Below are 26,515 nucleotides of genomic sequence, written 5' to 3' on the forward strand. Positions count from 1 at the left end.
AACAGGAGGGCACACACAACCTGCACAAAGGACACTCCTGGAACACTGGTTCAGGGAAGCTGTGTCACTGGGCCCCACAGGACACCTACTACATAAGGCCACCTAGCCAAGACTGGGACACATAGCAGATCTACCTAATATATACAAACAAACACAGAAAGGCAGCCAAAATGAAGAAACCAAGAAATGCACACCAAATGAAAGAACAGGAGAAAAGTCCAGAAAAAGAACTAAATAAAATAAAGGCAAGCAACCTATCAGAGTCAGAGTTCAAAACAATGGTTATAAGGATGCTCAAGGAACTTAGTGAGAACTTCAACAAAGATATTGCAGGCATAAAAAAGGACATAGAAACCATAAAAAAGCACCAGTCAGAAGTGAAGAATACAGTGACTAAAATGAAGAATGCACTAGAAGGAATCACCAGCAAACTAGATGAAGCAGAGATCGAATTAGCAATTTGTAAGACAAGGTAGCAGAAAATACCCCATCGGAACAGCAAAAATGAAAACAAAAAGACAAGGAAAAAGGAAAAAACTGAGGATAGTTTAAGAGACCTCTGGGACAATATCAAGTGTAACAAGATTGACGTCATAGGGGTGCCAGAACGGGAAGAGCGAACGCAAGGGATTGAGGACCTATATGAAGAAATAATGACTAAAAACTTTCCTAATCTGCTGAAGGAAATAGGCCTACAAGTCCAGGAAGCACAGAGAGTCTCAAACAGGATGAACCCAAACAGACCCATACCTAAACACATTATAATTAAAATGGAAATGGCTAAAGACAATGGGGGTTGGTGAAAAGGGGAAGGGGTTAAGAAGTACAATTTATTTGTTAACAAAGTAGTTATGGGGATGTAGGGTATAGCATAAGGAATATAGTCCATAATATTGTAATAACTATGTATAGTATCAGATGGGTATTAGATTTGTTGGGGTGATAGATGGGAGGGGTCTGGGGGACTGGGTGAAAAAGGTGAAGGGATTAAAAAGTACAAATTGGTAGTTATGAAATAGTCAATGGGTTGCAAATCATAGGGAATATAATCAATGATATGGTAATAACTATGTGTAGTGCTAGGTGGGTACTAGACTTGTTAGGGGGATCACTTCTTAAATTATATAAATGTCTAACCACTATGCTGTACACCTGAAATTAATATAAAATAATATTGAACGCCAACTATGATTGATAAATTTTAAAAGGGGGAGAAAGGTGAAGGGGCTAAGTTGTCCAAATTTCCAGGTATAAAACAAATAAGTCATGGGGATGTAATGTACAGCATAGGCACACTAAGGATGGTCTCAACAGGCACCAGATATTGTGAATAATATTGTGATATAGAATAGCATAGAGTCAGATGGTTGCTGGACTAATCATGGTGATCACTTTTTTAGGTATATAAATGCTGAATAATGATGGTGTACCCCTGAAACTAATATAATATTGTATGTTAGCTATATTTTTAACAAACATCTTTAAAAGAAAGAAATTCACATAACATAAAATTAACCATGGCAGTGTACAATTCTGCGGCATGTAGTACATTCACAGTGTTGTGCAACCACCACCTCTACCAAAACATTTTCGTCACCCCAGAAGAAACCCTGTACCCACTACTGATGTGCACCCCTCTTCCTTCCCTCCACCCTGACAATCACTAATCTGCTTTTTGTCTCCATGAATTTGCCTATTCTGGCCATTTCATATAAATGGAATCATATCATATGCGACCTTCTGTGACTGGCTTTATTTACTTAGTATAATATTTTGAGGTTCATCCATATTGTAGCGTATATCAGTACTGCATTCCTTTTTATTTCTGAATAATATTCCATCGTATAGATGTGCCACATTTTGTTTATCTATTCATCTACTAGCAGACATTTGGGTTATTTCCACTATTTGGCTATTGTAAATAAGGCTGTGGTGAACATTTGTGTTCTTGTGTTTCTGTTTAGACATATATTTTCGTGTTTTTTTCAAGTATACATTATTATTAACTATATATTATTATATAGATAGATAGATAAAATTAACTATATATTCACTATGCTGCACATTAGGTCTCCAGAACTTATTCATCTGAAAGTTTGCATCCTTTGATCAATATCTCCTCTTTTCTCCTACCCCTCAGCCTCTGATATCCATGGTTGTACTTTTTTATTCGGAGTTGGAGATTTTATTTTTTTATTTTTAGATTCTACATGTAAGTGAGATCATGCAATATTTGTCTTTCTGTGTGTAAAAGCCTATTTTTTAGATCTTCTAAGCATGTCTCATAACTAAAGACTGTTCCCACTGCTTCTGGTACTCTCTCTCCTCACTTTACCCACCTAATTCAAGTTCCTTCTTCAAGTCTTGATTTAGATGTATTTTCCTCAAGATGCCCTTTCTAACGCTTAGTCTGCCTTAGGTGCTTCTCTGTACCTCTAAAACACCCCAAAACAGCACCCTATTACTTGTCAGTCTTTCCCAATGGTCTGTGAGTCCCTCTGACTGCTGGCGCCACCAAGGATGAACATGACTCCAATCCTTACTTAGCCCCGTGTTGGCTCAGAGCAAGTGCTCATATTAGAGTATAAATGAATGAATGAAATGCATGGTCCTTTTGAGTTCTCTTTGAGGAAAAGGTCAGAAGGTTCTTGTAAAGGTCTATATGGAAGACAGTGTGTTCCGAACAGTACTATCTCTTTAAGATGGGTAGATTCATTTAACTAAACACAGCCTTTAAGGGAAACCAAACCTACAACTTTAGCAGCCTTCGAGTTTTCTTGTGAGTTGCACACATGTCTTTGCATTCTTATTATCTAATACAAAATCCTGCCAATAGTAGATTCTCAGATAACAAGGCCACAATGCAGGCATTTACCATAGAGAATAGCAGGGTCAGCTGGAGAAGTGACTTGCAAAAGAGACCCCCCAAGGGAGACTGAAGAGGGCTATTTGTTCAGCAAAAATATGGTTAAGATAGGAGGAAGGGAATTGAGACATCTAAAAGGGACATTGACATGATTTCATCATGGGCAGAACCAAAACTATGTTACCTTGGATTTGAGGGTAATAGTTTGAAAAATGTCTTTATGTTTCCCAAACGATAACCAGTTATTTGTGCCTTTTGAACTTCAAGCATCCAAGTTATTTTCTCTTTTAAGAGTAGAGCAGTTCTGGGGCCTGAGACCTGGGTTAGATGTTTCTCTACTTTAGCATTGCACTTGTCCATATTTGTTAATCTGCTTCTATTTGGAACATGAGCTGCAAAGAGCACCCAGCCCAGTGCCTGGTACATGACAGGGGGAGTCGATGAATACTTCAGCAAGTGAATCACTTGGCTAAATGGAGAAAGGATTAATGGCTAAGCGGCTTCTTCATATTTGAAGAAAGAATCTGGTTTCCTTTCCAACCAGTTTTTCAATTAGCGATCCTGACTCCCTGGAGGAAGGGACTAGAGAGCCTGAGTGTTAGCCATCCTTATTCATTTATCTTCCATCCCTCAAATGTCTATTAATCAATCACTCTTTGCTTAGCACGCAAATAAGCACTAAGACTATACAGATTAATAAGAGCAAAATTCCTGCCAATAAAGAGCTCATGATATAGCAGAAGGGTGATTGTACACAGAGATCAAATACAGCTTAATGTCACCTAATAGTGATGGATCATCTTACGCTCTAGAATCTATAAACTTAGGAAAACGGTTTTGTTTACTGAGCAGAGAATGATCTGAATATAAGGGCACAAGACCATCTACTGCAGGAACAATCTGAATTTATGTACTGATTTAGCTGCAATGAAGTTTAATAAAAAAGCAAGTATAGAAGATGGATCTTTATGTGACTACTTAGCTGGCTGAAATTTAATTAGAAAGTAAGTGTAGAAGGTTTTCTTCCAGTTTGAAGTTTTAGAAAAGATAATATTTTATCTTAAAATCACTGGGAAGTCTTTTCTTCCATTTATGGTAGCACTTACTATCTATGATGGGACAAGATGGAAAATCCACTAACAGAAGTAAAAACATCAGCTCTCAGACTGAAAACAAGGGAGTTCGCATGACAGCATTCAACTTTGTGTCTAGTTCACGGTTAAAGGGGAAACCGGCATTTAACATTTATTCCCTTCCTACTGATTTTGTTTCACTCTCAAATGACAGTAGGAAAAGAGAAAATAAATAGAAATCTGATGTTTGAGTGTTGGCTCCACAGTTCACTAACTATGTGTCCTCAGGCCCCTCACTTCTGAGGGACCACAGATTCCTCATTTGTTACGTGAGGCAAGCAGGGTGGCTCTGCTCTGGTAGGGACAGACGATGTCAGAGGTTTGCGCTAGTATTGTCAGGTTCTCGTTCTGAGGGAGACACAAGCAGCACGGGTCAGGTTAAAAATTCATCTTCTGGGACAGAATTCCAGGGCTTTGTAAGGCAGGTGGCCCAGTGGTTAGATGTTGGGTTTAAAGTCAGACAGAAGTGGGCTTGAATCCTGGGGCTGGAACGTAGTAGAACTTATCGGGCTGGTTGTCCTTAAGAAAGTTATGTACCAGAATCTGTAACTGTACCTCTACAATGAAAATACTATTTGTACCTCACCAAGTTGCGTGAGAATGAAAACAAAAACGAAAAAATGTCCTAGTTCTCAATGAATGCTTGTATACCTCCCCCCTCCCCCCTTCTGCAAACACAGCCTTGGCCAGTATATAGGCAACCAAGCTGCACGTGTGGCAGGGCCAGCGAGAGCTTCACAGGAATGCACAGGTTTCTTGTGCCTTAACTCACCAGAAGGCATGCACAACCAGGGAAATTTATTTTCATGGACTTCAGCAGACCAAAGGTAGGTTACTCTGAAGTAGAACTAGATGAAAAAAAAAGAAGAAAAAAAAAAGCCTCAGACAAGGGGACTTCAGTTGCAAATATCCATTTCTAGGTATTTGTGATGCCAGCCATAGCAGGCAAGACTGACTTTTCCAAGAGGGAAACTCCCTCCACGCTGGCTGAGGGAAAAAGTCCAGACTTCACCCTCTTTCCAGAAAACAAGAATCTCTCAGTTTGTGTTTACGAGAAGATTGTAGGTTTCACTCCAGCTGAAGGTGAAAAGAATGTCCCCCCTCCTCTGAGCCCCGCGGAGCCCACAGAATTTGCTGAGGGTGTGGAGGGGTTGTTTCTCCTCTGCCTGCCTGCGTGTTTGCATGTGGGGGGCGCCAGGCAGGAGGCATCTTGAACTATGGGCCTCAGAGCTGGGAGTCGCCCCGCGCACTTGTACACTGCGTATGTTGTGCCTAAGGGGTTGGATGTCGAGCCAGAAATAATTCCCTCTTGAGACAGAGCAGGGCAGTTCCTACTGGCTCGGTCAGGGGGTGGCTCCCCCTTCATGTGTCCTGGAGGAACCGCTGCTGACAGATTGCTGGGGTCCTTTTAGTTTAGACCTCCGTGTGGAGCACGTGTAGAGAACACTGCAGAGGGGAAGAGGAGGCCTGCTTGAACGTGAGGAGGGGCGCACTGCTCAGTGGGTGGGACACCTGCTGCTGCTTCGAGCCTTTCCCTGGAGCCCAGGACCATCATGTGGGTCAGAGAAGGTCCTTAGATGCACTTTCAGGTTCTGACCAGATCAGATCACAATAGCAAACTTCTTATGTGTGTCCCAAATGTTTTCGTTTGGACCAATCTCTGTGCTTTATCCCAGTAAGAGTATGGCCGAGCAACCCAATTACTGAAGAGTGGAGCTGAGGAGACATAATCAGGTCTATCCTGATATAACTATTGTTAGCATCCATTCCTAACTTTCAGAAAAGTAGACCAAAGAGGATGTCATGGAAAAATAAATCCAAAGTGAAGATGTATGGACTCTCTGGGCAAAACTCTTTTGAGTCCCTGGGACTGGTTCTAACGTGGGATTCTGGAGTAAACAGTGTGGACTCCAAGTTCTATAGTCAGCTCTCCCTACTGTCTCCCACTAGTTGTGTGCCTGAAGGGCCACCTGTATCCCGATTCCTTCATCTCCCAAACCACTGGATGTCTGCTCAGTCTTGTTAGGCCAAACTGAACCTAAAAAGTGAATGAACTTTCCTGTTGTCATCTTTAATAATCATGTATTTTACCCAACTTGGAAGTAGTGAGAATATTATTTGGGGGAAAGAGGCGATGAAAATTTATTTTACAAACAACAACAGCAAGAATAATCATGGTAACACCCGTCAGATGAGCCAGGCTCTCACTTAGTGCTATGCTACCGTAGCTCTGGTTTGGCTGGCCTCCTTGGCTTGGCAGGCTCCATCCACTTCATCTCCCCCTTCTCCTGTTGGCTGAGCTCCCATCCTCTTCTTGGCTCCTGTAGCTCGATTCCTGGCTGGCCATGCTAATCCCACATAATATTTTACGCAAATTTATATGAACCCCGTTACAAAGCCTAGCAAAGAGGTACTGTTTCTTTTCCTTGATAAAAATTAATCATTTATAGCTTGGCTCTAAGGAACCAGTCCAACTTGTGGGTGCTTAGTTTTTGCTCATGAGAAACATTCCCAGCCCTACTCTAAAAGAAAAAAAAGATTTCCCATTCCTCTGCCTGGCCCTGGCCCCCCAACGTGCCATCTACTTTGGAAATTCCCACCAGTCTCATTTAGAACCACACTCACAAGTTGCCTGGGAAGTTCTCCCAGAAAACTCCTATCTACCCTGCCCCTCGGGGCCTGATTTCCCGCAGACCTCTGGGTGGTTTAGATTTTTGTCTATATCAACAACATGATAAACTGACTGTTTATCAAGCTTCTCCAAAGAGTTGTGGGAATCATTTGTGAATTACTTCTTTGATTTTTCTTAAATGAAATTCTGTTTTTACTCATGTTAAACAACTGTTCCCAGAGAATAGTTTCTTTAGTGGCATTGTTACTTTGAGGAGGAAGACGTGATCCCTGGTACTAATAGAAATCAATGAAGGCCCCAAACTCTGGATTTGCAATTAGGACAATGAAAGTTCAGCCAAAAAACACCTCAATCAGCCCCTGATGCCCTGTTAATAAAGAAGGTAACTAATTTTTCACTAATAAAGAGAAAAATCTACAGACTTCGCTATATGTGTCGGCACATACATACAGCCTTTATGCAGACTGTTCTAGGAAAACAGAATAGAATTTCTCTGCTCTTGTTTTCTTTAAGCAAAGACAAATAGTAGATTGTAGCATCTAGCACCTCAAACTTTTCAACAAGTCAGGAGGAATGGAAAGAGCATGTGTGGACCCAGTTAGTTTTTTCAAGCAGCGTGGGTGGTGGTGGTAGTGGTGGTGGTGGTGTGTGTGTGTTTCTATCTGGTGCTAGTCAAGGCTTAGTTGACTGTGCTTATAGCTCCTGCTTCAGGAATATAATTTCTGCCTTCTAAACACCTAACCCTCCTTTTTATTTTTTTTGTACTGAGGAGTCATGACAAAACATACATTCAGGGAAGCTTTATCAAGTGGCAGAAAAGTGAACTGGGATGAATACCAATGACACCACTTCTCAGGTGAATAACCAGAATCCCCCCAATGTATCATTTTAAAATAAAACATTTAAAGCTCAATGATGTGGTCATATTTGTCCACGTCCCACACTGATTTAGTAACAGAGATAGGACTAAGGCCTAATTCTTCAAATTCCTATGCTAGTGTTTTGTTCTTAACTCCATTTACTATCATTTTTTTTGTCCCAAATGTTTCAGGCAGCATTCTGGATATTTGAGTTATATATTATAATTCTTCTCAGAAGAATTCTATATTATACTGCTTACAATATATTCATATTATTTATGAAATAGGAAGGGGGTAAATATATGTCTAAATCAGCATCTGCCAAACAGCCTTGTTTTAGTCAATGAGTATGAAACAGTAACTCTACAAGAAACAAGATGAACACAAAACACACACCCACACACACACACACACACACACACACAAATCCAGGAGTCAGAACTCAAGACCCAATATTTCAAAAAGAACAAGGTCCGTGTGGCCAGGTCCTACCAGTAGGAGGCAAAGAAAAGGGACACCCTCCTTAAAATTGACTTGAGAAGATCATGCTTTTGATATTTTTTGAATGAACTTTTAATTTTAAAATTGGTTTAGATTTACAGAAAGGTAGAAAGGATAGTACAGAGTTCCTATACACCTGGCATCCAGTGTGCCCTATTGTTAAGGTATTACATTAATGTGATAAACTTGTCACAACTCATGAATGAACACTGATACATTATTAGCTAAACTATTTTTACCTGAAGTCCATAATTTATTCAGATTTCTTCTGTTTTTACCTATTCTGTGTCTATCTTGAATTCCCATCCAGGACACCATATTACATTACTGGTCATATCTCCTTAGGATCTTCTAGAATGTGACAGTTTCTCAGACATTCCTTATTTTTGGTGACCTTGACAGTTTTGAGGTGGACTGGTCAGGTGTTTGGTAGAACGTCCTTCACTTTGGGGTGTCTGATGTTTTACTCCTGATTAGACTGGGGTTATAGCTTTCAGGGAGGAAGACGTCAGAGCTTCAGTCCCATTCGCATCACTTCTACCAAGGGTGCCTTCTATCAACATGAAAGCACTGTTGATGTTAACCATCATCAGGCTGAGATGAGTGTGTCTCATTTCTCCCCCTGTAAAGGTACTCTTTTCACCTCTTTTTATAGTGTACCTTTTGGAAAGACATCGCAATACACGGTCCACACTTGAAGGCTAGGTGTGATGCTCTACCTGCTTGAGGGAGGAGTATTTACACAAATTATTTGAAATTTGCCATTGCCTTTTAAATCACAATACATCTGTAATCACAAGAAACTGTAACAGCAATGTTAGAACATGGAAAAAACAAAAACAAAAAAAGGTAAGACATGATAAGGTCAAGAAAATACCTAGTTCTGTTTTCCTGATTTAGCGAGGACCATGTTGAATAATTGATGTAGTGCACACTCCCTGTGGTCAGGTTAAATTGTCGACATTCATGATTTACTCAACAAATGCTTTTTTGGTGCCTATTCTTTGTTAAACTCTGGGTTTCATCATTTGAATTCAAAACCACACTGTGTGGCAGGGAAGCAAAGTGCCACCATTCTCACTCAGTTTTCAGCTGAGAAAGTCATGGCAGAAAGTTTTTCCTGGGTGTTATTGACCAGACTCTAAAGAATACCCAGGTTTCTAGACAACAAGCGCAATGCTTTAGTATCCTCAACAGTGTGGTCTTCCTGACATCACCAAGCAGAACAGAACAGGCTGTTTTTATTAAGTATTTCCAAGGGTGATCCTTATTTGCTGAGCCATACCTGCCACTGAGAAATCAAGGATTCAGCTTAAAGTTTTATTTGGCTCATCCTAGGATTCCATCTCCTCCAACCACAACCTTCTCCCCTCCTCCCTATCCTCGCCCCCATCCCTGTAAACTATTACACTGGCCTTGTCTCTATTCCTGCTACTGAACATAAGTAGTGTGTGGACTACTTGAGTGTTGAGTGCCTACTCTTTAAATATTTTATCAATGTGTTTACCTGAAGGCTGTTGCTGCAGAACGGTGGTCTTGTAAGAGCTCAGTTTATTCTGGCACTTTACAAATAAGTGCAGTGGTCTTTCAGGAAATAAAGACGATCTACTATGAACAGAGCATTGCATTAGACATCATAGAAAATGCCTTCAGAACAAAGGGAAGGGATTACAACAGGATAATTGGTACTGGAAAGTTTATTATCTACAAATTGTCAAAGAATAGGAAATTTTCCTGACTTGGAAATGTAGTCCTCATAATAAAGAAAAATAGAGCTGTCAAGAGGGGTGAGGATTGAAGGAAACACTGAGGTGAGCTGAAGAGGCTGAGGCGGAATGAGCTGGGAAGACAGGGTTAAACTGGGAAAGAGTGAATCCCTGAAATTAGATCTGACGTCTTTACCTATAGGTATGATATTCATTGTCAGGCTCAGATGTTTTTCCATTTGCTTCCCTAAGGCTTCTCATAAATTATCCTTGATAATAAACCACTATAAAGTGTTTGGCATCAGGAATCGTGGTGTTCCCGTGGTCCTCTTGGGAGTGGTTTAGGGCAAACTTAGAATCTATATTCCTCTTTCTTCAGAGTTTTAGGAGCAGAAACTCTCCAAATTCAGATTCATCATACATTCACTTCTAATACAACGCGTGTTCAGATTTTATAGAGCAGGCTTAAAGCATCTTATTCTTTTCTTCAGCTCTCCCAATTTTCATATTATTTTGGCTACTTTTGGTCAGACAGAATCCCCTGAGCTAGTCACACAGTATACAATTATCCACTGTGAAAACATTTCCATTATTCTAAATTCATTCTTTTTTCCTCCCCCCAGGTATTGTGTTTATTGACATCAAAGGAGACTAGTTTCAGAAGATTAAGACAGAACAAAAAAATTACTATCGAGTTTTGGGGTCCTTGTCCCACATGCTATGTAGCAGGAGACGGGGAGCAATATAATGAAACTGCAGAGTAGGAAACACTGGGCTGAAACTGCCCCCTACCACATAGCATTTGGATGGCATGAGTGGGATCATTTAAAGGTTTTGGCAGTCAAAGTGAAAGTCTTAAAGTCACTATGACTCAGACCTAAAAGAGGTTTTAGCAAAGGAAAAGGACAATGGAAGAAAACAGTATTTGTCACCTCTCTTTTCATCCATAAATCAGTTTTTTCCCTATTGTTATCATACTGGTTCCTATCGTGTAACCAATGCAGGTTAATATCAGACTCGTATTCTGGCAAAGTAACTAAGTGGACTTTTTTTGTTGTTTGCAGAATAAAAATATGTTATAAAAACCAAGAAGTTTCAAATGACTACTGACAAAGGGAAGAGTACGTTATAGCTCAAGGCTTTCTGATCTACCTGCCAAACAACTGCAGAGAGATGAAGCACGATTCTCAAGGAAGTTCAAACCTCAGTCAATATTATGAGAAATTCTGTCAAAGTCAACTGTTTTTTGTTTGTTTTTTTTATCATCTGGACTTTATACTTATTCTAAAAAACTGTTTCTAATTTAAGAAAACTTTGCAAATTAAAAGGATGGGAATCTATATGTCAAACATAGAAAACATGCACATAAACTTGTAAATATGATTTGTCCCATGTGAGGAAGATCATCATGATTTAAAGGTTTGCAAGTTATTAAATATTATAATATTTTATCACAAGATGGGTTTATATAATTTCCCCCATCTTCTCTGTTCTCTGCATATAGGGGATGAGGAAAAAGAATTAGGACCAATAAAGTCTAAGTATTAAAATATTTTATTCTCTTAAAAAATATTTCAAAAGTTATTACTGTATTCCTTATAAAGTTTGATTAAAAGGTTATACCTCTGCTACATTTATGCTTGGGGAACTGTGCTGCAGGCTCTAGTGGGGGAAAAGAAAGTAGAAGTCATTAATGCGAAATGCTGTTATATAATTATCAAGAGCTGGAAGAATAATAAACTACATCTATCATCTATCTATCCTTTAGGCTATTGTTCTGCCCAAGTAAGTTTAATACTTTACTCTTGGCAACATCATAAAATCTCATTAATATATTTCCTGGTTCTTTCTAATCTGGCTCACTATAACAAGCCAATCTCATTTTGTCTTCTGGTTGGCACATATATTCATTCTTACAGATTGGTCTTTCCACTGTCTTTGCATAAACTTCACCACTCCTTTACCACTGGACTTCACTGATATTATTCACACCCTATCTGGAACACCCATGCTTCAACCTTCTGAATACCCTGGTCTTATAGATATTTTAACATTCAGCCCAAATTCCTTCTTGAAAACTTCTTTCTTTCTTTGACTACTTGGATTACTTTTATTTTAAATTGAACTTCAAAAAAATCCAGATGCTACAATTTATCTCTTAACTGTTTTCTAATGGTTTTTCAAGTGTGTTTGTTAGTTTGACTTTTAGTCTATACCATAAAATTCTCTAAAGAAAAAAATGTATCTTAAATTTCTACTGTACTTACGAATCTTAGAAGTGTTGGTCTTAAATTTGATGTTGTATAAATACTGGAAGATGATTGATTTGGCTTTGCCTATTTGACAAAAATGCATGCAAAATATTCCAATTATTTCAAGCATCTGCATGAAATGATTTTGTTGCATCAAGACAGAAGGAATAAAATAAAGTGGCTGGAATGGGGTGAGGTGAGTGAACGTGAATGAGTTCAGGACAGAGCATATAGTATATACTTCATCTTATTTCACCTTCCCTATGAATCTGATATTATAGCCACAAATTTAAAGATGAAAAAACTGACACTCGGAGAGGCAATATAACATGCTCAAGTTTATAAGGCAAACAAGTGGCATTAAATACATTTATAATGTTGTGCAACCATCACTACCATCCATCTCCATTAACTCTTGTCATCTTGCAAAACTGAAATTCTATAACCATTAAACAATCATCCACCATTGCCACCACCACCCCTCCCAAAGCCCCTGGCAACCACCCTTCTACTTTCTGTCTCTATGATTTTGACTAAGTACCTCATATAAGTGGGTTTATACAGTATTTGGATTCTGTGACTGGCTTGTTTCACTTAGCATAACGTCCTCAATGTTAATCCATGCTGTAGCATGTGTCAGATGAAATTGAAAATTCAGGAATTACTCAGTTTTATGACTTTCCTGTGTCTCTACATTTCCTCATCTCTAAGGTGAAAACAGTACTTTCTGGCTTCTGCACTGCACTGGCTTTATGTGAAGATAATTAAGTGAGACAATTTTCAAAAATCATGATTGTATTTATCAACATTGAAAAGACTTTTCATTTTTGTCTGATGTAGAGAACTACTGTAAATGGCAGTGTGGGGAATGAGAGGAACGTTCCCCTGGCCTGCCCCTGCACATGCGCACACATCCACACTCAGAATGATGAACACCCCTTCAGGGTGTCAGTGAATGACTCAGCCAGACTTCATGGTGCTTTACAAAATACAGCACAGGTTTGGATGTCAGAAGGGACACAACTGCCACTTTTTAGATGGGGGTTAAAAAGTGGGCACGAGAACCAAGCAATCTCAAGTCACTGTGTGCAGGACAGGCTAGCTGTGGTGAGCAGAGCACCCAGGCTGCAGATATTTGCACAATTTTACGAGTACAAACACCCAAGGCACCAATGCTTTCATGGAAATTCTGCCTGTGTAATGTATTAACATTGGCTGAGGCGTGAAGCTATTTTCAGAATCGTTCACAAACTTACAGGGAGTACCTTCCCTTTTATCTTACATTCAGTATAGTTGTTTTTAAGTATTGTACGTGCAGGAAGACTTTTTTCCTTTCACCTCCACGAATGGTCACTTGTTTTGATTCACACATGTATGAACATTCATGAACACATACAACATTTTGGTTGAGCTAATCTTAAAAAATAAAAACACTCCACCACTCACCTGATTGAGATGCTAGACCTGATGGCCCTTTCTAGCAAAGCTGAAGTGCTCACAGACCTGGTTGAGTAGATTGACCTTGCCGGGGCTCCAGTGTGAGCTGTGGCAAAATCAATAAACAAATAAATAAAGTAAAGTAAAGACCATAGGCTCCATGGAGAGTTGAGGCTCCCTGTCTCTTTTATGAGTAATGAATGTGGTAACCACAGAGACTTGGAAAGGACTGGGATTCTCAAATCTGAAAGTTGACTTTTAAGTAGGTCCATGCACTATTATAGGGGCTTGCTGGGCGTCTGGGGACCAAGGAATAAATAAGAAGAAGAGAACTGAGGCAGAAGAGCAGGGGGCTTAGAAAGGGAGCTATGTAGGGATGGCTGTAAATAGACCCTCCCTTTCTCCAAAAACTTGTGTGCATTACCGTTTGAATCCCCAGGAACTGTTGTGCAATGTGACTGGATTTCCCAGCCAATCTCTTGAGAAGTTAGACAACTTGTGCCCAAACAGGCCCACCTGACAAGGCCATCTGTTTCAAGACTGCTTCACTGTCCTGGGTGGTCCTGGGCTCTGGAAAGGGAACACCTTTCTCTTAAGAAATACACATGAAGTAAACAGAAGAGAAGCTGTCTCTTACACATTGGCCTCCCCACTTTATCCCAAATCCTTCATGCTTTCTTAAATGTGGAGGGGGCTTTCATGTGTGAGACCCTGGTGTGCCTATTCTTGAATGCCAGCAAAGAAAGGAGGGAAGAAAGACTGGAGGGGCCCAGAGAGCACTTGCAGATCCAGACAGGAATAAAACAACTATGGTCATCTTAGCAAATGTGACCTATAACCTTACAAACCAGTAGTTAATCCAATAGTCATGGGAGGTCAGAAAGATAGAAATGTAGTGCCTTGTGCCATGCCAAATAGTTGCTACTCCACAATACTAAGTTTTTTCTGTGTTGACAATGAAAACTGTCTCTGGACCACTCATACAGACCTTAATTTGTGTGGGAATTGTCTTTTCACTAATGTATGGATAGTGGGCAAAAAGAACAAAGAGAGGATTTATTTTTTTTCTCACATTTGTTAAAAAAGATTCTTGCTCACTTCTCTACAGAATGCATGATTGCCTACTTAATGTGTCATTAAACCCACCTTCCCTGTATACTTAAAACGTATGATTCAAAGAAGCTGTCAATAATTCTCTAAAGACAGAACAGTGTACCTAAGGAAGCCACTTCTTTAAGAGAAACTCAGAAGCAGGAAATTGGATAAGAGGGAACCAAGTTGAAGCTATGACGGAGTTCTCTTTACCGCCTCTGGAGTAACCAGGGCTGACCAGGTCTTCGCTCTGTTTTAGAAGCATGTGTAGGAGCCTGGGGAAAGAAAATCTCTGCTTACCTGCATTAGTCATGAAAAGATTCATCACTTACTTATCTAAAGAGGAGCACTAGGAGCTTAAGGCATAAAGAAAACAGATGGAAAGGGAAAGAGATTTCTAAAAACTTCCACGTTATGAAATTAGAGAGGACAGATGAATACTGGAAATGGAAGAGGAAGAAATGAAATGAAAATCAATCAAAATGCAGTGACTCATCTGGCTTTGATTTTTTTTTTTTTTTCCCCATTTAAAAATATCAAGATACAAGTGAAATTCAACCCTTGTCCCATTAAAAAGAAACTCTTTGTTTTGGCAATAGTTCCATTTCTCAAGGCATGGATTTTTCTCAATATGTAAAAAGCAAAATCACTTTTTAAAAATGAAGATATTTTTATGCTCTATTCAATGCAGTGTTCTCCAGTCTTCAGAAGGCAGCTAAAAGAGATCAGATCCTCTACCAAAGGGCCTCCCAACTTCAGGGCCCAAAGCGAAGATATTTTAAGATATTTTACAGAGGAGGAGAGTAGGTTTCTGTCCCAGAAGAAATGTTCTTAGAGAAAGCCCGGAGTTCAGTGTTGGGAAGGATAAGACTTTATTCTATGAAAGATTAGCAATGTCTGCTGTGGTGCCTGAGGGCAATGGGGTAGCACAATGCTATCTATTTGCTATCTCTGGACTAAATAGTATAGTTGCAGAGGTGTTACTCACAAAATATTTCATCCACTTGTTGCTGAGAATGGAAAATTACTAGAAGAAGTAGGAAGGGTTGACTGATGCTCTTTAGCCCATGAATACAAAAGAAGTTGCAGTACAAATAAGTTGGGATAAAGAAAAAACATGACTTGTGTTCCAGGTAGAAAGGAGGTGATTGATATTAGATCCTCATTCTTTCATGGTGGAACTGTGTATGTGGAGGAGAGCGAGGAGTGAGAGGAGTCAAGGCACTAGATGTCTGATTACAGGGGGAAAAAGGATGCAGAGATACCATACTCTAAGATTCACCCCTCGATTGACCATGATGTCTCAGATCTGAAATGACTCAGAAACCTGCTACAATGAACACTGAAGCAGAGGAATAAGTTACTTTCTTTCTAATGAAATAGTTTCTAGAGAAATCTATTGGGAGTACAGAAAATTAAAATATAGGGACGTGTCTTGGTCTGCAAGCCCTGCCCTCCGTAAGGAACAATGGCAGGCTTACGTGATCCTGCAGGCATTCCTTAGCTAAGGAATTTTAGCCAAGTTTAGGAGACAAGTAGGATAAAGGAATATGTTTTGAAACTTACTTAATGAGAAACATATCATAGTGGTTAAGATTATAGAGACTGCTTCCTTAACAAAATAATGTATATCTACAAACATCAATAGCAAATATCTTTAGAGAAATAGTGAAAAGCTATTCACAATATTAGAAAGGAGATAAGGTCTACCTATTTTCAATATTGTAGAAGTCTTAGCCAATATAATAAGACAATTAAATTGGAAATAGATAACAGAATATAATAAGAAAATTCCTGTTTTGGGAAATTAAAAAATATATGCTTATAAATAATCCACAGGTCAAAGAAGAATTTACAATGGAAATTATAAAATATTTTATGCTGAGTGATAATTAAAATGATAATATTAAATGATAATATAAAATCTTGTGTGATAAGCAGTGATTACAAAGAAAATTATAGCCCAGTCTTACATACACATATATATATATATTAGAAAAGAAGGAAGATGAGAAATCAATGTATCTACCTCAAGAAGAAGGAATTAAATACAGTGATGTAGAAGAAAGAAAATGGTAAAGCCAGCAGCAAAAAATGAATGAAGAAATGAATAAAACGATAAATAAATGTAAAAATATAAATATAAAAAAAGCCTTAAAAAGATCAATAAAATTGACAAATTTGCATTAATACTATTAAAAGAGAGGACAAAGGATAAGGAGAGGAAGTGGGAGAGAGAAAATTACTAATATCAGGAATGAAAGAGTAGTCAAGTCATTAAGGCAAATCCTGTAGACATTACAAAGACATAATAAGATATTACTATGAATTTTATGCAATGAAATTTAAAAGGTAGAGGAAATGGACAAATTCTTAGCAAAACTCAATTTAAAAAAAATAAAAGGAAGAAATAGAAAATCTGAATAGCCATATATGTATTAAATCGAGTGTATAATTAAAAACCTTTTCAAAAAGTAACTTCAGGATCACTTGGTAGTGAATTCTACCAAACATTTAAGAAGGAACAAACACCAATATGCTTGCTGTTACTACGTAAATGCTTCCAGAGAATTAAAAAAGTGGGAAAACTTTTTATTTCATTTTATGAGGTCAACATAAGCTTGATCCCAAAACATAACAAGAACATTATAAGAAAGAAAAATTATAGTTCAATTTCTCAAGAACATAGATGCAAAATTCTAAACAAATTGTAACCAGTGAAATATAGAATGGATAATATGTCATAACCTGATTGGGTTAATTTCAGGAATCCAAAAGTGTTTAACACTGATAATCAGTCAATATGTTTTAATGCACTAGGAGAACTAAAGACAAAATTTATGTAATCTCCTCAAAAGTGCAGAAAATATATTTAGTATATTTCAACAGTAGGTTGAAATTTTCTCAGGAAGTTAGCAATAGACAGGAAATTTTCAATTTGCTAAATGGTATCTATAAAAATCATACAGCGAATACATACTGTGTTTCCCCAAAAATAAGACCTAGCTGGACCATCAGCTCTAACGCACCTTTTGGAGCAAAAATTAATATAAGATCCAGTCTTATATTATATTGTATTATGTAAGACCCGGTCGTGTACTACATTAAAATAAGACAGGGTCTTATATTAATTTTTGCTCTAAAAGATGCATTAGAGCTGATGGTCTGGCTAGGTCTTATTTTCAGGGAAACACTATATTTGATGGCAAAATATTAAGAGCTTAGCCTTGAGCTTGGGAATGAAACATAGTAGTGAGATGCCCACTAGCATCACTTCTATTCAGCATTGCACTGAATAAAGTCCTAGACAGTTCAGTAAACAAGATCAAAACATTAAAATATATAAGACTAGAAAAGGAAAAATATAATTATTCAGGAATAACAGAATTCCTGAATAATAGAAAGAAAATTCAAAAACATCTATAGAGAAACTACATGAAGAGTCAATTTGGCAAAGTTGCTGGGTACAAGGTCAGTTTGCAAAAAATCAATTGGATTTCAACATAGCAGTAACAAATAGGTAGAAAACAAAAGTGGCACAGAAAACTAGAAACATTATTGAGGGAAACCTTTACACAGAAAACTAGAAACATTATTGAGGGAAATTAAAGAAGACCAAGATAAAGACATATGTAATATTAATGAATTGCAAGATCCAGTGTTTTGAGAGATGTTAATATTTCCCATATTAATCCATAGATTTAACACAGTCTGAAACAAAACCATGGTATATTTTGCTATGAAAATTGATAAGATGATTTTAAAAAGAGTATAGAAATGCAAAGAACGAAGAATAGCTTTGATAATCTTGAAGAAGGAAAGAACAAATATGGGGGAATTACACTATTGGATAGCTAGACCTATTATACAGCTAGAATAACTAAGACTGCCTGGGATTAACATAAAGATAATCCCAATGGCCAATGGAATAACTCAGAAAGTCCAGAAACAGATCCATACATTAGATTAATGGCAATGGTAACAATGCAGTGTAATGGAGAAAGGAACTTTTTTCAATAAAAAACACCACGTAAAGTGGATATGCGCGCGCACACACACACACATACACACCCAGCTTAACCTCTATCTAACATCAAAATATAAATCAATTCCAGATGGATTCCAGATACAAAGAAAAAGTAAAGCAAAAATAAATTTAGAAGAAACATAAAAAGGACTCCAAAAGTGTTAAGCACAAAGAAAAAATTGATAAAATATATTATTTTAAAAGTAAAACCTTTTATTCATCAAAATACTTAATTAAGAAAGTGAAAAGACAACTTAGAGAGACAGCAAAGATAATTGCAATACCTCTATCTGACAAAGGACTCATACATACATACATGCATACATACATACATACATACACATATTTTCTGAATACATATGAACATGCAAAAACTGTTAAATCAATCAGATAACCCAATTAAAAAAACCCTTTTTTTTGTGAAAGGGAACTTCATAAAAGAGGATATACAACTGGCCAAAATTATTAGTCATGATAGAAACTTAAATTAGCACCAGGATGGCTAAAATGAAAAAGATGAAAAATATCAAGTGTTGGCAAGGATGTGGAATAATTTACATTTTTGGACACTGCAGATAAATTTTAATTGGCACACCAGTTTGGAAAACTTTCTGCAGTATCTGCTAAAGCAGAACATATGAATTATCTGTGACCCAGCAATTCTACTCGTAGGCAGGTGCCCACAAGAAATGGATGTATACCGAAACCTAAAATGTACTAAAATGCTTATAGTTGTTCTATTGGTAATAGCCCGAACCTGGAAACTACCCAAATGTCCATCAATCAAAGAATGAATAAATCTAAAACTTCACAAATATGAAGTTATCTCACAAAAATAATCGGGAGCAAAAGGAGCCAGACACAAATAGCACTCTATTATTCCGTTCATATTTGCTCCATTTATGTAAGTTCAGTAACAGGCAAAAATCAATCAATGTGATTATAAGTCAGAAAAGTGGTTACCTTTGGGAATGGGGTAGATGATAATGAGGAGGGAGCAAGACAGGTCGTTCTGGAGTGCTAATGGTGTTTACTTTCTGGATTAGGACAGCAGTTACTAGGTGTGTTCACCTGTGAATATTCAGTGAGCTGTATATTTATGATTTCTGCAATTCTCTGTATGTGTATTTTACATCATTAAATTCATGAGTGATTTTCATTCCAAACTCCAACAACATTGTTTTCTCATAGTGTTTTTGGCTAAGTTAATTAAAATAAAAGTTGACGAATTTATGTGTTAATTTATAAAACCTTTTTGCTACACCTTTAATGATGAAACTTATTTCTTTTTTTCCACCAAAGCAGGATTTTCCTTTGCTACCTGCTGATTTTGCATTAGAGAATTGCCATTTCAAACACTACTGGAAGGTTCCATTTCTTCTTAGAGCCTATTTAAATTATAGCTTAAGAATCTTTTAATTACGAAAAAGTCCCCTGTGCCCTTTATGAGCATTTGTCAGTTCTCACTTACCATCTTTACATGGAGGAAAATATATGTCTTAAAGTTTATCTTGCTGGAAAGTGGACACTGGATGTTGGGGTAAGAAGCTTTTGTACTCATTCATATGCCTGGTATTCCCTAGAGTTGTTTACAGAATCTCACATTCTAAGTGAAATCAGGAGAGCTGAGACAATAGGCAGGAGAAAATGGAGATTGGTTCTCTGAGCCACTTCTCGTGTAATCAAAGCTGCGTAATGAAAAATGCATGCTATCTAGAGGTTGGCTTTTATGAAACAAGCAGAGTTTACCAAACACACTGGGAAGCCTCTCCTTCTGATCTTCCAAAAGCCACTACATCAAGGTCATTCCCATCCAAGAGGCAGTCTTGGCAGAGAAAGGTCAAGTACAGCTGAAAGTCACCATCTTGATAAAGCATTTCCTAATTTTTCTACCCATAAGTAATTTCCTCCTCTTCTTTAATTCAGTATCCTTTGTTCATATTCATTTTTATCTTTATATTCAACCAAATAATAATGCCCTCCCTTTAACCAAAATGGCCTCATTTTCCCTTTTAATAAAAATTGGAGTGTTTCAAGGATTGCAATAGCATCATATGATTATACTTTGTCTAATGTTGCCCAAATCTTCTTAAACCAGCACGTCATTTCAACTTCCTCCTTACAGTCTGACAAAGAATTGTTAGGCTTGAACAGATACCTTTAATTCACATTCATAGCAGCATTATTCATAGTATTTGAAAGGTGGAAGCAACTCAAGTATCTATTGAAAGATGAATACATAAACAAAATGTGGTATTTACATGTAATGGAATATCATTCAGCCTTAAAAAGAAGGAAACTCTGACATATGCTACAAGGTAGATGAACCTGGAAGATATTATGCTGAGTGAAATAAGCCAGTCACAAAAGAATAAATATTGTATGATTTCACTTATACAAGGTTCCTGGAGTAATCAAATTTATAGACACAGAAGGTAGAATGGCAGTTGCCAGTGCTTGAGGGTGGTGGGGTAGGCAGGGGGAGGAATGGGAAGTTACTGTTTAATGGGCACAGAATTTCAGCTAGAGAGATGAAAACATTCTGGAGTCAGCTGGTGGTGTCGGCACACAACAATGTGAAAGTACTTAATGCTATGGAACTGTATGCTTAAACATAGTTAAAACGGTAAATTTGATGTTATGTATGTTTTACCACAATAAAAAATTTTAGAAATTAAAAAAAGAAAAGAATTCTTGTTTTTTTTTCCCTTAGTAACTCCTGTGTTTTTTGTTTGTTTGTTTGTTTTTGTGTGGGAGATGGGGGGTTGTCATTTTTGCACTTGATTTTCTATTCTGCCTGTCCCCAGTCCTTTTGCCTTGTATACTAACACATACTCGGTATTTGTTTTTGACTTTGGACAATATTTTGATATATTCCCAAGAACAAAGTACTAAACATATTACTTAAAGAATCCAGAAAGGCATTTTCTTTTGCTCAGTGGCAATGCCTCAGAACAGAAATATTTAGTTATGTTTTAGCCCCCATAAAGAAGCTGTTTGGCCCTGATGAGTTTTTTGGACAGCAGGACAGAACATACTAAAACAAAGAAATAGTGACACTAATATTATAGTTGGAGTCATAGAAGACTACCCACTCCCTGCTTTAGAGTCCAAAGCAAGTATGTCTGTAGATATTAAAGGATACCTCATTTTCTGAATATATATGAACATGTAAAAATGTTGCCTTGTGGAAAAGTTCCTTAATTTAAAAAATTAAATTCAGGTTTAAAGGGAAAAAATAATTTCTACTGTACTTTTTCATTTGTCTTCTATTTTTTAATTAAAAGTAAGCACCATCCAACTGCTTATTCAATTTTTGCTTTCTCTCGTCCTCTCACTTTCTCCTTTTCACACATATAACTCCTTAGAACTCACAGAATAAAATCCAAACTCTTTGTCATAGAGTTCATCACTGTCTTACCTTATTTCTTAATGCTAGCCCAGCACATCCAACATTCACTCCAGTCATATCAACCAGCCACCTTTCAGATGGACTGAGGTACATACATCATTTTGTCCTTTTTTTACACATGCTGTGTGCTCAGATCAGAATAGCCTCCCACCTTTCTCAAGTGACAACTTCCAATTCATCTTTGAAACAGTTCACTTATCACCTTCACTGTGAAGCATTCTGGGCTTTTTCCCTGCTCTTCCTAGTCAGTTACCTATCCTTCTTCAATGATCCCTCGTGATTCAGGGTCTTCCTGCATAGTTCTCCTACCACACTCCTAGCACATGAGGACATTGTCCACACATATGTGTGAGGTTTACATGAAGAGACTTTCCAGAGCTGTGTCATGATTGTCTCACAGCACCTCACCCAGCACCTTAGAGTAAACTCTCATGTGTGTGTTTGAAAACACGAATGAAAAACGAATGAAGACATGAGTAAAAACCCAGCCATGAACATTCATCATTGTGGATTTCACAGTGAGAATACAGAGGCTTATGTGTCGGAGGGTGGGAATCCAAATGAAGTTTATTTAAAACAAAGAGGGTAGAGGTTTGTTGTTATGGGTTGAATGTCAACCTCACTTACAACTCAGTCACTTACTCTGCTTTGTATCTGCAGAGCAGGGCATGTGAACATCACACACAGGGGGGCTGTGAAAATCAGTTCATTTCAGTTAGCTGCTTCAAAGTTGAAACGTAATAAATCGTCTTCATTATATAAAATAAAAATAATGTTGTGTTCTAGCAGTTTTTCAAAGTAGAAAAGAATCCCTTTCTACCTAGAAAATGTGTGGTAAGAGTCAGTAGAATTGTTTCCACTTACAATGCTTTCAAGTTATATCCCTGGAGCCATTTGGCCTGAGATATAAAGGTGGAAAGAAACTTCGTTTCATGCACATGCATACTCACACACAGTGCACTCTCTTATGTAAACCAGGCAGTGACAAGCTACTTGGATGGCTAAATCCAAACTGGTCAACCAAACAACATTCTGCAGTGTTGGAGAGTATTAGAGCTGCTGGATTTTAAGGTTTGCCTTGGCTGGAATTCCCTGTAACACCACCCACCTCTCTCCAGTTGCAATATTCTAACCAGGTCACCTAGATGCTGTGAAACAGATGTTCATTGAAGGGGAAAGGAAATAGGTGGTGTCCATTGAAAAGTGATAGCTATGGCAGAGGGAAAAGTATATTTTTACCTACAACACACGCTGAATATTATGGAAACTTATTGGTAGGGCAGAAATTCCTAGCTCTCCAGGAATGTGCAGCACTTAGTAAGCTCTTCAGTATACTGAGAAGGCACTTAGTAAGCACTTCAGTATACTGAGAAGGCAGGAAAGCAGAGTGGTAAAGAGCTCAGGCTCTGGGGTCAGACTGGCTCTCGCTCCTAGCTCTGCACTTCCTAGCCATATGTCCTTGGGCAAATTACTTAATCTTTATTTTCGGTTTCTTATCTATAAAACTGGGATAATAATAATAATAATACCTATTGCATATGGTTCTTGTGACGATTGCATGTGTTGATACATGTAAAGGACTTCAGACAGTGCATACTGTTAACTATTGTCACAATGACTGTCTACACCGAGGCACACTTGCTGATTTGCATTGCCAACTGACTTAATTTAAAGTTCTAACAAGGGAGGAACAGTGATTATCAGTGGGCTTTATCAACAGGCTAGAAAACCTAGTCAGTTCTTAGTGCTAAGAAAATGTTCACTTACACAAACCAGGAAAGGAGATGGCAAAACAACCACATACAGAACCTCAAACCAGCCTTTGACATTCCAGAAGCCATACTTTACGAGAGCACTACGAGCTGTGGACTGGTTGCAGTGCCTCTGACTTGGAACTGACGAGGCGTCTTCTTAGCAATTGGGTACAACTCTTACTTGGTAACACTTGTCCTCACCTTTGGGGCTCCAGATTTCTCACTTGAATCTTCCTTTCCTGCACCTTCATGACCTTTCCAAACTTCCGCTCATCATCTCTTGCCTTCTGAGAGAATTTCTGTAGTGAGTATATTCTTATCTGATCGAGTTGTCCATCTCTTTGTGATTCAAGGTGTTTGTATGATACACATACACCTTCTGACATCACATTGCAATCTCTGCTACACTGACTGTCAGGACTAGCAATTAGCAATTTGAATCCAGAAGCTCCTCTATTTACAAGCTTATTTTCTGTGAATTTTCACTGATGTGAAACAGAGCATCGCTTCAGCATTTTGTCTTTCTCTAACAGAGAGTAATGGGCGATGTGAGCTTTTTCAGCCTTTGTCTCTGATATGTTGTTTGGTGCCTGTGCCTATTCTTACATGTTCTATGAACAATATTAACTCTGCTGTATCCAATAAATACAAAAGCAACATTAGTTAGAGGAGAAATTTAATTTTGATACAAAGATAAGTGATCCCCTCTGCTTCTGGTTGTGATGGAGTAACTGGTGCTGCCCTCATTCTCCTCTGTAAACAGTCATAGAATGGGCACCTCTTCAAATGAGGCAACTATGTTTAGGCCTTGAATAACAGGCAATGCAAGACTTCCTTTCTCCATACGAGAATGGAAAGTCAGGCTGTGAGATCCATGATTGCCCCACCCCTGTGTCTGTATACAATTTCTTGGGTGCAACCTATGAAATTGAAATGTAAGCAGACACAGTGCTTCCTCTGGGCTAAGGAGGCAGAGATCAGAGTCCAAAGGATGTGATGGAATCTTAGAGGAAAGGCACAAAAAAGCGAAACCCAGAGATCATGTGGAATTCCTAGTGGGTTTTGGCTGAGAGTGGAGCTTGAAAACTACAGGATAAATATCTTGATAGTCTGCATTTTTACCCAGTTCATTGTCTCACTAATTTCTTTGAAAATGGAGGAAATCATTTATATGGAATATTTTCTTATATCCTAGGTAATTCTTCTGGTTATTACTCATAAGAGCTTTTGTCATTTTCTCATTTTGTTGAATATGTACCTTGGTCTCATGCTGAGGTCTTTCTCTTCATTGCTTTTTCAATGTCTAATTTTTCAATATCTAATGTTCTATCCAGATCTGCTATTTGCTCAAGAACAACATGGGAGGGATAGCAAGCGTGATTCAGATGAGTAACAAAGTCTGTCATCTGAGAATGCTTTCTCAGCATATTCGCTCTCTTTCTCTGGGAAACGACTCTGTTCATCTTCCTGTAATTCTTTCCACATCTTCCAGAACATGCCTGGGAGTGAGTGGATTGATCAGCAGAAGGCCAAATGGGGTTACCTATTGTCCAACACCTGAAATCAATTGTTTATCTTGTGCTTGCAATGGGAGGGTGAATCTGGTCCCTGTTACTCTACCGTGGCTGGAAATAGAGGTCCCCTGTACTATGTAGGGCAGAATTCAGAAAGAAGGGGGCAATGCAGAAAAAGAATTCCCCAAATCTGCACAGAAGTACCCTTGAGTCTTTCCTGATACTAAGATGTGCACTAACAGAGCAAAATTCCATGCAGTTGGGCAAAAACTGACCAGAAACCTGTGAACTGACTGGCTCCAAGAACTAAAGCAGAACCTGAAGTTCCCACCAGTCAAAGTTGCAAGTCCTCACTGATCATTTGGGGCATGTATTAGGGATTCTAGAATGGGTCAGACCTTATGAATGAGACTAAATCATCACTACTGGAAAGGTTACTCTGGACCTTCCCTGACGATGCTTAAAATAAGGCTCAAAAAGATCAACCTAACTTGCAATTAATTTGACTACCTATAAAAACAAAGTCCAACACTATAGAAGTGAACAAAATCCAGACACTAAAAACATGTATAATTCCTATGCACAGAATCCAATGAAAAGTTATTAGATTTTTGATGCAGGAAAATATGACCCATAATTAGCAGAAAAATCAATTAATAGAAAAAGACCAAAATGATGGAAACAGATGGAAGTGATGGAATTAACTGATAAGGATGTTAAAACTATATTACAACATATAAAGGAAAACGTAAACTGCATGAGAGAAATGGAGAAATAAAAAAGAACCAAATGAAATCACAGACATGAAAAATAAAATATCTGAAATAAGAAGTCACTGGATTAGACTAATGGCAGATTACATTCTGCAGAAGACATAATAATAGAAACCGACCACAGTGAAGTAAAGAGCAAATAATTTTAGTATATCTAACCTAGCTGTATATATATATATATATATATATATATATATATATATATATATATAATTTTAATATAACAAATCCACCAGTATGTCTCTTTTCTCTTCTCTTTGTTCTCTCTCTTCCTCTCTCCATATGTATATATACATAATGGTATTTATCCCAAGAGTGCACGGTTGATTTAACATTTGATAATTAATTAATCAACTTTACAATATTAATAAAAGAAAGAATAGAAGTCATATTATTTAAATAAATGCAAGAAAAGTAATTTTAAAAATTAACCCTCAATCATGATAAAACTTTCAGCAAAGTAAGAATAGATGGCTTTCTCAACCTTATAAATGGGATCCGTGAAAATTATAAGCTAACTTCATAGTTAATGATAAAGAACAAAAATATTTCCCGC

This window comes from Rhinolophus sinicus, linkage group LG02 (assembly GCF_036562045.2).
Source record: "Rhinolophus sinicus isolate RSC01 linkage group LG02, ASM3656204v1, whole genome shotgun sequence".
NCBI lineage: Eukaryota > Metazoa > Chordata > Mammalia > Chiroptera > Rhinolophidae > Rhinolophus > Rhinolophus sinicus.